Raw genomic sequence first — 15239 nt, forward strand, 5'->3', positions numbered from 1 at the left:
AGCGGTGGGGGCGGGCCGTAAAGGGCTGTGAGGACCAATAGCAGGGCGGCGGTATAGCGGCTGGACCGATGAGCGGTGAGGGGAGGGGCGGGGCTGGCCGCGCCGCCGGGAGCGGGCGGGCGGCCAGGCCGGGAGCGCGGAGCCACCGCCTGGGCCCTACCATGGGCAACGCCGCGGCCGCCAAGAAGGGCGGGGAGCTGGAGAGCGGTGAGCGCCGGGCACCGGCACCGGGCACCGGGCACGGGAGGGGCAGCGCCGGCCGCGGGCAGCCGGTACCGGGCCCAGGGCTGCGGGCCCCGGCGGGGCGGAGGGAGCCGCTTGTCCCGTTCCACACCGCCCCCCCCTCCGGCCTGGTGTGGTGGGATCGTCCAGGGGGCGGGGCTTGAGGGAAGGGGGAGTGGCTTGCGCAGTTGCCATGGGGACAGGTGGGGTTCCCCGGGGGCGGGGCTTGAGGGAAGGGGCGGGGCTTCAGAGGGATGGGGCTGGGGGGGGAAGCGGGGACACGGCACCCACGTGGCCGAGGGGGACCCAGGGTGGGTTATGGGGACCTGAGGGGCTCGGGGGGGTATTGGGGCATCGGGGGGACACAAGTGGGTCCCTGGGGGGGGTTGGGGCGCTGCAGTGACCCCCCCATGTCCTGCACCCCCCCAGTGAAGGAATTCCTGGCTCGGGCCAAGGAGGATTTCATCCGGAAATGGGAGAATCCGGCCCAGGTCTGTGAGTGCCCCCCCCCAAAGGACATGGGAGGGTCCAGAGCCCCCTGCAGGGGTGCGTGGTGGGAATGGAGCCGTGGGGTGAACCATGTCCATATGGGGGTGTCCTGTATTCCCCCCTGTCACCGGGGGTGCCTTTGTGGGGTGGTGGGGTCACATGGGGGTGATGGGGTCACGTGGGGTGATGGTGTCACACGGGGGTGATGATGTCACGTGGGGGTGATGATGTCACACTGGCTGTGATGTCACACTGGGGCTGGTGATGTCACATGGGGTGATGATGTCACATGGGGTAATGATGTCACACTGGGGGTGATGGTGTCACGTGGGGTAATGATGTCATACTGGGGGTGATGATGTCACATGGGGGTGATGGTGTCACATGGGTGTGATGGTGTCACATGGGGTTGATGATGTCACATGGGGGTAATGGTTGTCACATGGGGGTGATGGTGTCACATGGGGTTGATGATGTCACATGGGGGTAATGGTTGTCACATGGGGGTGATGGTGTCACATGGGGGTGATGGTGTCACATGGGGGTGATGGTGTCACATGGGGGTGATGGTGTCACATGGGTGTGATGGTGTCACATGGGGGTGATGGTGTCACACTGGGGGTGATGATGTCACACGTGGGTAGTGATGTCACTGTGGTTCATGACATCACACTGTGGGCAATGACGTCACACAGGGGTGATGACGTCACATTGAGAGTGATGACGTCACGCTGTGGGTGATGGCGCCCCATGGAGGGGGCTGACGGTGTCACGTGGGGGTGCTGAGGTCCCCAGGGGGGGCCGTGTCCCTGTCCCCAGAACACCGCCAGCCTGGACCAGTTTGAGCGCATCCGGACCCTGGGCATGGGCTCCTTCGGGCGCGTGATGCTCGTGCGGCACCGGGACAGCGGCCACCACCACGCCATGAAGATCCTGGACAAGCAGAAGGTGACAGGGACCACGCACTGGGTGGCACCGGTGTCCCCATGGTGTCCCAATGGTGTCCCAATGGTGTCCCCATGGTGTCCCCATGGTGTCCAAATAGTGTCCTCACAGTGTCCCAGTAGTGTCCCAATGGTGTCCCCATGGTGTCCCAGTGGTGTCCCAATGATCACCCATGGTGTCCATGGTGTCCCCACGGTGTCCCAATGGTGTCCCCATGGTGTCCTCACGGTGTCCCAATGGTGTCCCCATGGTGTCCCATTGATGTCCCCATGGTGTCCCATTGATGTCCCCATGGTGTCCCAATGGTGTCCCAATGGTGTCCGCATGGTGTCCCAGTGGTGTCCCCACGGTGTCCCCATGGTGTCCCAATGGTGTCCCAATGGTGTCCCCATGGTGTCCCAATGGTGTCCCCACGGTGTCCCCATGGTGTCCCAATGGTGTCCTCACAGTGTCCCCATGGTGTCCCAATGGTGTCCCAATGGTGTCCCCATGGTGTCCCAATGGTGTCCCAATGGTGTCCCAATGGTGTCCCCGTGGTGTCCCAATGATGTCCCCATGGTGTCCCAATGGTGTCCCCATGCTGTTTCCAATGGTGTCCCAATGGTGTCCTCATGGTGTCCCCATGGTGTCCCAATGGTGTCCCAATGGTGTCCCCATGGTGTCCCAATGGTGTCCCAATGGTGTCCCAATGGTGTCCTAATGGTGTCCCCATGGTGTCCCAATGGTGTCCCCGTGGTGTCCCAGTGGTGTCCCCGTGGTGTCCTCACGGTGTCCCCGTGGTATCCCTGTGGTGTCCCCATGGTGTCCCCATAGTGTCCCAATGGTGTCCCAATGGTGTCCCCATGGTGTCCCAATGGTGTCCCAATGGTGTCCCCATGGTGTCCCAATGGTGTCCCCATGGTGTCCTCATGGTGTCCCAATGGTGTCCCAATGGTGTCCCCATGGTGTCCCAATGGTGTCCCCATGGTGTCCCAATGGTGTCCCCATGGTGTCCCAATGGTGTCCCCATGGTGTCCCCACGGTGTCCCAATGGTGTCCCAATGGTGTCCCAATGGTGTCCCAATGGTGTCCCAATGGTGTCCCAATGGTGTCCCAATGGTGTCCCCATGGTGTCCCAATGGTGTCCCCACGGTGTCCCAATGGTGTCCCCATGGTGTCCCCGTGGTGTCCCCACGGTGTCCCAATGGTGTCCCAATGGTGTCCCCATGGTGTCCCAATGGTGTCCCAATGGTGTCCCAATGGTGTCCCAATGGTGTCCCAATGGTGTCCCCACGGTGTCTCCACGGTGTCCCAATGGTGTCCCCACGGTGTCTCCATGGTGTCCCAGTGGTGTCCCCATGGTGTCCCAATGGTGTCCCCATGGTGTTCACATGGTGTCCCAATGGTGTCCCAGTGGTGTCCCCATGGTGTCCCCATGGTGTCCCCATGGTGTCCCAGTGGTGTCCCCACGGTGTCCCCATGGTGTCCCCACAGTGTCCCAACGGTGTCCCTGTGGTGTCCCAGTGGTGTCCCCGTGGTGTCCCCATGGTGTCCCCATGGTGTCCCCGTGGTGTCCCCGTGGTGTCCCCATGGTGTCCCCATGGTGTCCCAATGGTGTCCCCACGGTGTCCCCATGGTGTCCCAATGGTGTCCTCACGGTGTCCCCATGGTGTCCCAATGGTGTCCCCATGGTGTCCCCATGGTGTCCCAAAGGTGTCCCAGTGGTGTCCCCATGGTGTCCCAGTGGTGTCCCAATGGTGTCCCCACGGTGTCCCCTCTGTGTCCCCATGGTGTCCTCACAGTGTCCCAGTGGTGTCCCTGTGGTGTCCCCATGGTGTCCTCACGGTGTCCCCATGGTGTCCCCACGGTGTCCCTGCAGGTGGTGAAGCTGAAGCAGATCGAGCACACCCTCAATGAGAAGCGCATCCTCCAGGCCGCCACCTTCCCCTTCCTCGTGCGCCTCGAGTACTCCTTCAAGGTGGGCCCGGTGTCCATTGGGTGTCATTGGGTGTCCATTGGGTGTCATTGGGTGTCATTGGGTATCCATTGGGTGGCCCTTTGGTATCGGTTGGGTGTTCATTGGGTATCCATTGAGTGGCCCTTGGGTGCCCATTGGGTGTCCATTGGGTATCCATTGGGTGTCCATCGGGTATCCATTGGATATCTGTTGAGTGTCCATTGAGTATCCTTTTGGGTGTCCATTGAGTGTCCATTGGGTATCCTATGGGTATCCTTTGTGTATCCATTGGGTGTTCCTTGGGTAACCATTGGGTATCTGTTGTGTATCCATTGGGTATCCATTCGGGTGTCCATTGGGTATCCATTGAGTGTCCATTGGGTATCCTATGGGTATCCTTTGTGTATCCATTGGGTGTTCCTTGGGTAACCATTGGGTATCTGTTGTGTATCCATTGGGTATCCATTCGGGTGTCCATTGGGTATCCATTGAGTGTCCATTGGGTATCCTATGGGTATCCTTTGTGTATCCATTGGGTGTTCCTTGGGTAACCATTGGGTATCTGTTGTGTATCCATTGGGTATCCATTCGGGTGTCCATTGGGTATCCACTGGGTGTCCATTGGATGGCCCTTGGGTATCCATTGGGTGTCCTTTGGGGTCCCTCTGAGTATCCATTGGATGTCCCTTAGGTATCTGTTGGGTATCCATTCGGGTGTCCATTGGGTATCCATTGAGTGTCCATTGGATATCCTTCTGGGTGTCCATTGAGTGTCCATTAGGTGTCTCTTGGGTATCCGTTGGGTATCCATTTGGGTGTCCCTTGGGTGTCATTTGGGTGTCCATTGGGTTTCTCTTGTGTGTCCATTGGGTATCCATTGGTTATCCATTGAGGTCCCTTTGGGTATCCATTGGGTGTCTTTTGGGTCTCAGTTGGGTGTCCCTTGAGTATCCACTGGCTGTATCTTGCGTGTCCATTGGATACCATCTACTGGATACCTTCTATTGGGTATCCACTGGGGTCCCTTTGGGTATCCCTTGCGTATCCATTGGGTGTCCCTTTGGTATCCCTTGGGTGTCCCTTGGGTATCCATTGGGTGTCCCTTTGGTATCCCTTGGGTGTCCCTTTGGTATCCCTTGGGTGTCCCTTTGGTATCCATTGGGTGTCCCTTGGTTATCCATTGGGTGTCCCTTTGGTATCCATTGGGTGTCCCTTGGGTATCCATTGGGTGTCCCTTTGGTATCCATTGGGTGTCCCTTGGTTATCCATTGGGTGTCCCTTTGGTATCCATTGGGTGTCCCTTTGGTATCCCTTGGGTGTCCCTTTGGTATCCCTTGGGTGTCCCTTGGTTATCCATTGGGTGTCCCTTGGTTATCCATTGGGTGTCCCTTTGGTATCCATTGGGTGTCCCTTGGGTATCCATTGGGTGTCCCTTTGGGTATCCCTTGGGTGTCCCTTGGTTATCCATTGGGTGTTCCTTGCATGTCCTTTGGGTATCTATTGGGTATCCATTGGGGTCCCTTTGGGTATCCATTGGGTGTCCCTTGTGTGTCTATTGGGTATCCATTGGGTATCTATTGGGTATCCATTGGGTATCCATTGGTTGTCCCTTTGGTACCCATTGGGTGTCCCTTGGTTATCCCTTGGGTGTCCCTTTGGTATCCATTGGGTGTCCCTTGGTTATCCCTTGGGTGTCCCTTTGGTATCCATTGGGTGTCCCTTGCTTGTCCATTGGGTATCTCTTGGGTACCCATTGGTTATCCCTTGGGTGTCCCTGGGTGCCCCCCCCCCCCCATCCCCTGTCCCCTGGGTGGTCCCCAGTGTGTGTCCCCCCCGGGGCTGTCCCCAAGGTGTCCCCCGGCCCCCCTGGACGTGCCCCGTGCCCCCCATCAGGACAACTCCAACCTCTACATGGTCATGGAGTACATCCCGGGGGGGAGATGTTCTCCCACCTGCGCCGCATTGGGGTGCATGGGGGGTCCATGGGGCTGCCCATGGGGGGGTCCATAGGGATGCATGGGGGGTCCATGGGGCTGCCCATGGGGGGGTCCATAGGGATGCATGGGGGGTCCATGGGGCTGCCCATAGGGGGGGTCCATAGGGATGCCCATGGGGGGGTCCATAGGGATGCCCATGGGGGGGTCCATAGGGGTGCATGGGGGGGTCCATGGGGCTGCCCATGGGGGGGTCCATAGGGGTGCATGGGGGGGTCCATGGGGCTGCCCATGGGGGGGTCCATAGGGCTGCCCATAGGGGGGGTCCATAGGGCTGCCCATAGGGGGGGTCCATAGGGATGCCCATAGGGGGGGTCCATAGGGCTGCCCATAGGGGGGTCCATAGGGATGCCCATAGAGGGGGTCCATAGGGCTGCCCATAGGGGGGTCCATAGGGATGCCCATAGGGGGGGTCCATAGGGATGCCCATAGGGGGGGGTCCATAGGGGTGCATGGGGGGGTCCATAGGGCTGCCCATAGGGGGGGTCCATAGGGCTGCCCATAGGGGGGTCCATAGGGCTGCCCATAGGGGGGGTCCATAGGGCTGCCCATGGGGGGGGTCCATAGGGCTGCCCATAGGGGGGTCCATAGGGCTGCCCATGAGGTCCATAGGGCTGTCCATAGAGGGGGTCCATAGGGGTGCCCATAGGGGGGTCCATAGGGCTGCCCATATGGGGGTCCATAGGGGTGCCCATGGGGGGATCCATAGGGATGCCCATAGGGGGGGTCCATAGGGGTGCCCAAGGTGGGGTCCATAGGGGTGCCCATAGGGGGGTCCATAGGGCTGTCCATAGGGGGGGTCCATAGGGGGTCCCACTTGCCATAGGGGTGTCCATATGGCATGGGGGGTCCATAGGGCTGCCCATAGGGGGGTCCATATGGCTGTCCATAGGGGGGTCCATAGGGCTGCCCATAGGGGGGGTCCATAGGGCTGCCCATAGGGGGGGGTCCATAGGGGTGCCCATAGGGGGGGTCCATAGGGCTGCCCATAGGGGGGGTCCATAGGGCTGCCCATAGGGGGGGTCCATAGGGCTGCCCATAAAGGGGGGGTCCATAGGGGTTAGGGCTGCCCATAGGGGGGGTCCATAGGGGTGCCCATAGGGGGGGGTCCATAGGGCTGCCCATAGGGGGGGTCCATAGGGCTGCCCATAGGGGGGGTCCATAGGGCTGCCCATAAGGGGGGGTCCATAGGGGGCACTTAGGGGGGTCCATAGGGGTTCTGTAGGGGGGGTCCATAGGGGTGCCCATGAGGGGGTCCATAGGGATGCCCATAGGGGGGGTCCATAGGGCTGCCCATAGGGGGGTCTATAGGGTGCCCATAGGGGGGGTCCATAGGGGTCCCATAGGGGGGTCCATAGGGCTGTCCATAGGGGGGTCCATAGGGCTGCCCATAGGGGAGGTCCATAGGGCTGCCCATAAGGGGGGGTCCATAGGGGTACCCATAGGGGGGGTCCATAGGGCTGCCCATAGGGGGGTCCATAGGGATGGGGGGTCCATAGGGATGCCCATAGGGGGGTCCATAGGGCTGCCCATAGGGGGGGTCCCCATGGGGGGCCATAGGGCTGTCCATGGGGGGGTCCATAGGGCTGCCCATGGGGGGGGTCCATAGGGATGCCCATGGGGGGATCCATAGGGCTGCCCATAGGGGGGGTCCATAGGGATGCCCATGGGGGAGGTACATAGGGATGCCCATGGGGGGGGCTTGGGGGGTCCCATAGATGGGGTTTAGGGGTCCCATAGAGGGTTTTGGGGGTTCCCATAGGGGTTTGGGAGCGGTGAAGGTTCTCTCGGGTGCCCCTGAGGGTGGGGGGGTTCCCCCCCCGGTATCAGTGGGTTCTGGGGGTGCCCCCCAGTGTCAGTGGGTTCTGGGGGTGCCCCCGGTGTCAGTGGGTTCTGGGGGTCCCCGTTGGTGTCAGTGGGTTCTGGGGGTGCCCCCGGTGTCAGTGGGTTCTGGGGGTGCCCCAATGGTGTCAGTGGGTTCTGGGGGTGCCCCCCGGTGTCAGTGGGTTCTGGGGGTGCCCCCGGTGTCAGTGGGTTCTGGGGGTGCCCCAATGGTGTCAGTGGGTTCTGGGGGTGCCCCCTGGTGTCAGTGGGTTCTGGGGGTCCCCGTTGGTGTCAGTGGGTTCTGGGGGTCCCCGTTGGTGTCAGTGGGTTCTGGGGGTCTCCCCGGTGTCAGTGGGTTCTGGGGGTGCCCCCTGGTGTCAGTGGGTTCTGGGGGTGCCCCAATGGTGTCAGTGGGTTCTGGGGGTGCCCCAATGGTGTCAGTGGGTGCTGGGGGTCCCCGTTGGTGTCAGTGGGTTCTGGGGGTGCCCCAATGGTGTCAGTGGGTTCTGGGGGTGCCCCCCGGTGTCAGTGGGTTCTGGGGGTGCCCCCCGGTGTCAGTGGGTTCTGGGGGTGCCCCAATGGTGTCAGTGGGTTCTGGGGGTCCCCGTTGGTGTCAGTGGGTTCTGGGGGTGCCCCCTGGTGTCAGTGGGTTCTGGGGGTGCCCCCCTGGTGTCAGTGGGTTCTGGGGGTGCCCCCTGGTGTCAGTGGGTTCTGGGGGTGCCCCAATGGTGTCAGTGGGTTCTGGGGGTCCCCGTTGGTGTCAGTGGGTTCTGGGGGTGCCCCCCGGTGTCAGTGGGTTCTGGGGGTCCCCCCCTGGTGTCAGTGGGTTCTGGGGGTGCCCCCTGGTGTCAGTGGGTTCTGGGGGTGCCCCAATGGTGTCAGTGGGTTCTGGGGGTCCCCGTTGGTGTCAGTGGGTTCTGGGGGTGCCCCCCGGTGTCAGTGGGTTCTGGGGGTGCCCCAATGGTGTCAGTGGGTTCTGGGGGTGCCCCAGTGGTGTCAGTGGGTTCTGGGGGTGCCCCCCGGTGTCAGTGGGTTCTGGGGGTCCCCCCGGTGTCAGTGGGTTCTGGGGGTGCCCCCCGGTGTCAGTGGGTTCTGGGGGTGCCCCAATGGTGTCAGTGGGTTCTGGGGGTGCCCCCCGGTGTCAGTGGGTTCTGGGGGTGCCCCAATGGTGTCAGTGGGTTCTGGGGGTGCCCCAATGGTGTCAGTGGGTTCTGGGGGCACCCCCCCCCACACCCCCCACCCCCCCCCCCAACACCACCCCCCCCCCAGCCCCAATGGTGTCAGTGGGTTCTGGGGGTCCCCCCCGGTGTCAGTGGGTTCTGGGGGTGCCCCAATGGTGTCAGTGGGTTCTGGGGGTGCCCCACACCCCCCACCCCCCCGGTGTCAGTGGGTTCTGGGTGCCCCCCGGTGTCAGTGGGTCCCCCAACACCCCCCCCCCAACACCCCCCCCACCCCCAACACCCCCCCTCTGGGGGTGCCCCAATGGTGTCAGTGGGTTCTGGGGGTGCCCCAATGGTGTCAGTGGGTGCTGGGGGTCCCCGGTGTCAGTGGGTTCTGGGGGTGCCCCAACACCCCACAATGGTGTCAGTGGGTTCTGGGGGTGCCCCCCGGTGTCAGTGGGTTCTGGGGGTGCCCCCCGGTGTCAGTGGGTTCTGGGGGTGCCCCAATGGTGTCAGTCGGTTCTGGGGGTGCCCCCTGGTGTCAGTGGGTTCTGGGGGTGCCCCAATGGTGTCAGTGGGTTCTGGGGGTGCCCCCCGGTGTCAGTGGGTTCTGGGGGTGCCCCAATGGTGTCAGTGGGTTCTGGGGGTGCCCCAATGGTGTCAGTGGGTTCTGGGGGTGCCCCCGGTGTCAGTGGGTTCTGGGGGTGCCCCCTGGTGTCAGTGGGTTCTGGGGGTCCCCGTTGGTGTCAGTGGGTTCTGGGGGTGCCCCCTGGTGTCAGTGGGTTCTGGGGGTGCCCCAATGGTGTCAGTGTGTTCTGGGGGTGCCCCAATGGTGTCAGTGGGTTCTGGGGGTGCCCCAATGGTGTCAGTGGGTTCTGGGGGTGCCCCCGGTGTCAGTGGGTTCTGGGGGTGCCCCCTGGTGTCAGTGGGTTCTGGGGGTCCCCGTTGGTGTCAGTGGGTTCTGGGGGTGCCCCCCGGTGTCAGTGGGTTCTGGGGGTCCCCGTTGGTGTCAGTGGGTTCTGGGGGTGCCCCCGGTGTCAGTGGGTTCTGGGGGTGCCCCAATGGTGTCAGTGGGCTCTGGGGGTGCCATCGGGCCCCATGGGGGGCTCTGCCCCTCCCCCAGCGAGCCCCACGCCCGCTTCTACGCTGCCCAAATGGTGCTGAGCTTCGAGTACCTGCACGCGCTCGAGCTCATCTCCCGGGACCTCGAACCGGAGAACCCATAGAGACCCATAGAGACCCATAGAGACCCATAGACACCCATAGACACCCACAGAGACCCATAGAGACCCATAGAGACCCATAGAGACCCACAGAGACCCATAGAGACCCATAGACACCCATAGACACCCCATAGAGACCCATAGAGACCCATAGAGACCCATAGAGACCCATAGACACCCATAGAAACCATAGAGACCCATAGAGACCCATAGACACCCATAGACACCCATAGAGACCCATAGACACCCATAGAGACCCATAGAGACCCTATAGACACCCATAGAGACCCATAGACACCCATAGAGACCCATAGAGACCCATAGAGACCCATAGACACCCCATAGAGACCCATAGTGACCCATAGACACCCATAGAGACCCATAGACACCCATAGAGACCCATAGAGACCCATAGACACCCATAGACACCCCATAGACACCCATAGAGACCCATAGACACCCATAGACACCCATAGACACCCATAGACACCCATAGACACCATAGACACCCATAGACACCCATAGACACCCATAGACACCCATAGACACCCATAGACACCATAGACACCCATAGACACCCATAGACACCCATAGACACCCATAGAGACACATAGAGACCCATAGAGACCCATAGACACCCATAGACACCATAGACACCCATAGACACCCATAGACACCCATGGACACCCATAGACACCCATAGACACCCATAGACACCCATAGACACCCATAGACACCCATAGACACCCATAGACACCCATAGACACCCATAGAGACCCATAGACACCCATAGAGACCCATAGACACCATAGACACCCATAGACACCATAGACACCCATAGACACCCATAGACACCCATGGACACCCATAGACATCCATGGACATCCATAGACACCCATAGACATCCATAGACATCCATAGACACCCATAGACACCCATAGACACCCATAGAGACCCATAGACACCCATAGAGACCCATAGACACCATAGACACCCATAGACACCATAGACACCCATAGACACCCATAGACACCCATGGACACCCATAGACATCCATGGACATCCATAGACACCCATAGACATCCATAGACATCCATAGACACCCATAGACACCCATAGACACCCATAGAGACCCATAGACACCCATAGAGACCCATAGACACCATAGACACCCATAGACACCATAGACACCCATAGACACCCATAGACACCCATGGACACCCATGGACATCCATGGACATCCATAGACACCCATAGACATCCATAGACATCCATAGACATCCATTGGCATCCATGGACCCCATAGAGCCCATAGACACCCATAGACACCCATAGACACCCATAGACACCCATAGACACCATAGACACCCATAGACACCCATAGACATCCATAGACACCCATAGACACCCATAGACACCCATAGACACCCATAGACATCCATAGACACCCATAGACATCCATAGACACCCATAGACACCCATAGACACCCATAGACACCCATAGACACCATAGACACCATAGACACCCATAGACACCATAGACACCATAGACACCATAGACACCCATAGACACCATAGACACCATAGACACCATAGACACCCATAGACACCCATAGACACACATAGACACCATAGACACCCATAGACACCATAGACACCCATAGACACCCATAGACACCATAGACACCATAGACACCCATAGACACCATAGACACCCATAGACACCCATAGACACCATAGACACCATAGACACCCATAGACACCCATAGAGACCCATAGACACCCATAGACACCCATAGACACCCATAGACACCATAGACACCCATAGACACCATAGACACCCATAGACACCCATAGACACCCATAGACACACATAGACACCCATAGACACCCATAGACACCCATAGACACCATAGACACCCATAGACACCATAGACACCCATAGACACCCATAGACACCCATAGACACCATAGACACCCATAGACACCCATAGACACCCATAGACACCATAGACACCCATAGACAAACATAGACACCCATAGACACCATAGACACCCATAGACACCCATAGACACCCATAGACACCCATAGACACCATAGACACCCATAGACACCCATAGACACCCATAGACACCATAGACACCCATAGACACCCATAGACACCCGTAGACACCCGTAGACACCCGTAGACACCCATAGACACCCATAGACACCATAGACACCCATAGACACCCATAGACACCCATAGACACCCATAGACACCCATAGACACCATAGACACCCATAGACACCCATAGACACCATAGACACCCATAGACACCCATAGACACCATAGAGACCCATAGACACCCATAGAGACCCATAGACACCCATAGACACCATAGACACCCATAGACACCCATAGACACCCATAGACACCCATAGAGACCCATAGACACCCATAGACACCCATAGACACCATAGACACCCATAGACACCCATAGACACCCATAGACACCCATAGACACCCATAGACATCCCTATAGACACTGCTCCTCGACCAGCAGGGGTACATCGAGGTAACCCCACTATAGATACACCTATAGACACCCATAGACACCTATAGACACCCATAGATACCTATAGACACCCATAGACATCCCTATAGACACTGCTCCTCGACCAGCAGGGGTACATCGAGGTACCCTATAGACACCCCTATAGACACCCATAGACATCCCTATAGACATCCCTATAGACACCTATAGACACCTATAGACATCCCTATAGACACTGCTCCTCGACCAGCAGGGCTACATCGAGGTACCCTACAGACACCCCTATAGACACCCATAGACACCTATAGACACCCATAGACATCCCTATAGACACCCCTATAGACACCCATAGACATCCCTATAGACATCCCTATAGACACCCATAGACATCCCTATAGACATCCCTATAGACACCCATAGACATCCCTATAGACACCCCTATAGACACCCATAGACATCCCTATAGACATCCCTATAGACACTGCTCCTCGACCAGCAGGGCTACATCGAGGTACCCTATAGACACCCCTATAGATACCCATAGACACCTATAGACACCCATAGACATCCCTATAGACACCCATAGACATCCCTATAGACACCCCTATAGACATCCCTATAGACATCCCTATAGACACCTATAGACACCTATAGACATCCCTATAGACACAGCTCATCGACCAGCAGGGCTACATCGAGGTAACCCCCCTATAGACACCCCTATAGACATCCCTATAGACACCCCTATAGACACCCATATACACCTATAGACACCTATAGACATCCCTATAGACACAGCTCATCGACCAGCAGGGGTACATCGAGGTACCCCCCATAGACACCCATAGACATCCCTATAGACATCCCTATAGACATCCCTATAGACAAAGCTCATCGACCAGCAGGGCTACATCGATACCCCTATAGATACCTATGGACACCTATAAGTACCTATAGACACCTGGAAACCCCTATGGACATCCCTATACACACAGCTCATTGACCTGCAGGGCTACATTGAGGTACCCTATAGACACATCTATAGATACCCCTATAGGTACCCCTATAGATAACCCTATAGGCCCAAACACAGCTCATTGGCCTGCAGGGCTACATCGAGGTACCCCTATAGATACCCCTGTAAACACTTATAGCCACCCCTATAAATCCATCTATAGACCCAAGCACAGCTCAGCAACCCACAGGGCTACATTGAGATACCCCATAGACCCCTATGGACCCCTATAGGTACCCCTATAGACCCCAATACACCCAAACACAGGTCATCGTCCAGCAGGGCTGTATTGCGGTACCCTATAGACACCCCAATAGATGCCTATAGACACCCCTATAGATGCCTATAGAGAACCCTATAAACCCTCATAGACCCAAACAGAGCTCCTTGTCCAGCAGGGCTACATCGAGGTGCCCTATAGAGCCCTATAGGTACCTGGAGACACCCCTGCAGACACCTGCTGACCCTATAGAGCCACACAGAGCTCATTGACCAGCAGGGCTGCATTAAGGTACCCTCTAGAGAACCCCTATAGAGACCCCTATAGAGACTCTTATAGGCTCGTTATAGAGATCCCTATATACCCCTATAGAGACTCATAGAGACCGCTATAGAGATCCCCATAGACCCCTTTAGAGGCCCCTATAGAGACCCCTATAGAGATCCCTATAGACCCCCATAGAGACACCTAAAGAGATCCCTAAAGGCCCCTATAGAGACTCCTATAGAGACCCCTATAGAGATCCCTATAGAGACCTCTATAAACCCCTATGGAGACCCCTATAGAGATCCCTACAGGCCTGTATAGAGACCCCTATAGAGACCCCTACAGACCCCTATAGAGACCCCTAAAGACCCCTATAGAGACCCCTATAGACATCCCTATAGACATCCCTATAGACCCCTGTAGAGACCCTTATAAACCCCTATAGAGACCCCTATAGAGACCCCTGTAGGGACCCCTAGAGAGACCCCTAGAGAGACCCCTATAAAGATCCCTATAGACCCACATAGAGACCCCTAAAGAGATCCCTAAAGGCCCCTATAGAGACGCCTATAGAGACCCCTATAGAGACCCCTATAGAGATCCCTATAGAGACCTCTATAAACCCCTATGGAGACCCCTATAGAGATCCCTACAGGCCTGTATAGAGACCCCTATAGAGACCCCTACAGACCCCTATAGAGACCCCTACAGACCCCTATAGAGACCCCTACAGACCCCTATAGAGACCCCTATAGACCCCTATAGAGACCCCTACAGACCCCTATAGAGACCCCTATAGACCCCTATAGAGACCCCTACAGACCCCTATAGACCCCTCTGAGCGGTGCTGGGGCCCAGCAGGGTTATGTGGGGGTCCCCGTGTCCCCCCCTCCCCCCCGGTGACCGACTTCGGGTTCGCCAAGCGGGTGAGGGGCCGGACCTGGACCCTCTGCGGGACCCCCGAGTCCCCGGCCCCCGAGATCAGCCTCAGCAAGGCAAGGGGGGGCTTGCACCCCAGGGGGGATCGGCCCCATGGCGGGGGGGGCTTTAACATCATGGGGGGAATCCAACGCCACAGAGGGCCATCAACCCCATAGGGGGGCATTAACCCCATAGGGAGGGGATCAACCCCATAGGGGCACATTAACTCCATAGGGGCACATTAACCCCATAGAGGGCCATTAACCCCATAGGGGCACATTAACCCCATAGAGGGCCATTAACCCCATAGAGGGGCATCAACCCCATAGGGGCGCATCAACCCCATAGAGGGTGCATCAACCCCATAGGGGCGCATCAACCCCATAGGGGGGCATCAACCCCATAGGGAGGGGATCAACCCCATAGGGGCGCATCAACCCCATAGGAGGGCATCAACCCCATAGAGGCACATTAACCCCATAGAT

General features: G+C 58.2%; 1 pseudogene; it reads left to right on the forward strand.

Annotated features, from left to right (window-relative positions):
- Positions 1 to 94: 94 nt before the first annotated feature.
- LOC133222259 (cAMP-dependent protein kinase catalytic subunit alpha-like) lies at positions 95 to 14828 on the forward strand (annotated as a pseudogene).
- Positions 14829 to 15239: the final 411 nt, after the last annotated feature.

Source organism: Neopsephotus bourkii, unplaced genomic scaffold, assembly GCF_033783945.1.
Source record: "Neopsephotus bourkii isolate Nb327-2 ecotype Australia unplaced genomic scaffold, CSIRO-AGI_Nbou_v1 NB_18, whole genome shotgun sequence".
NCBI classification, from domain to species: Eukaryota; Metazoa; Chordata; class Aves; order Psittaciformes; family Psittacidae; genus Neopsephotus; species Neopsephotus bourkii.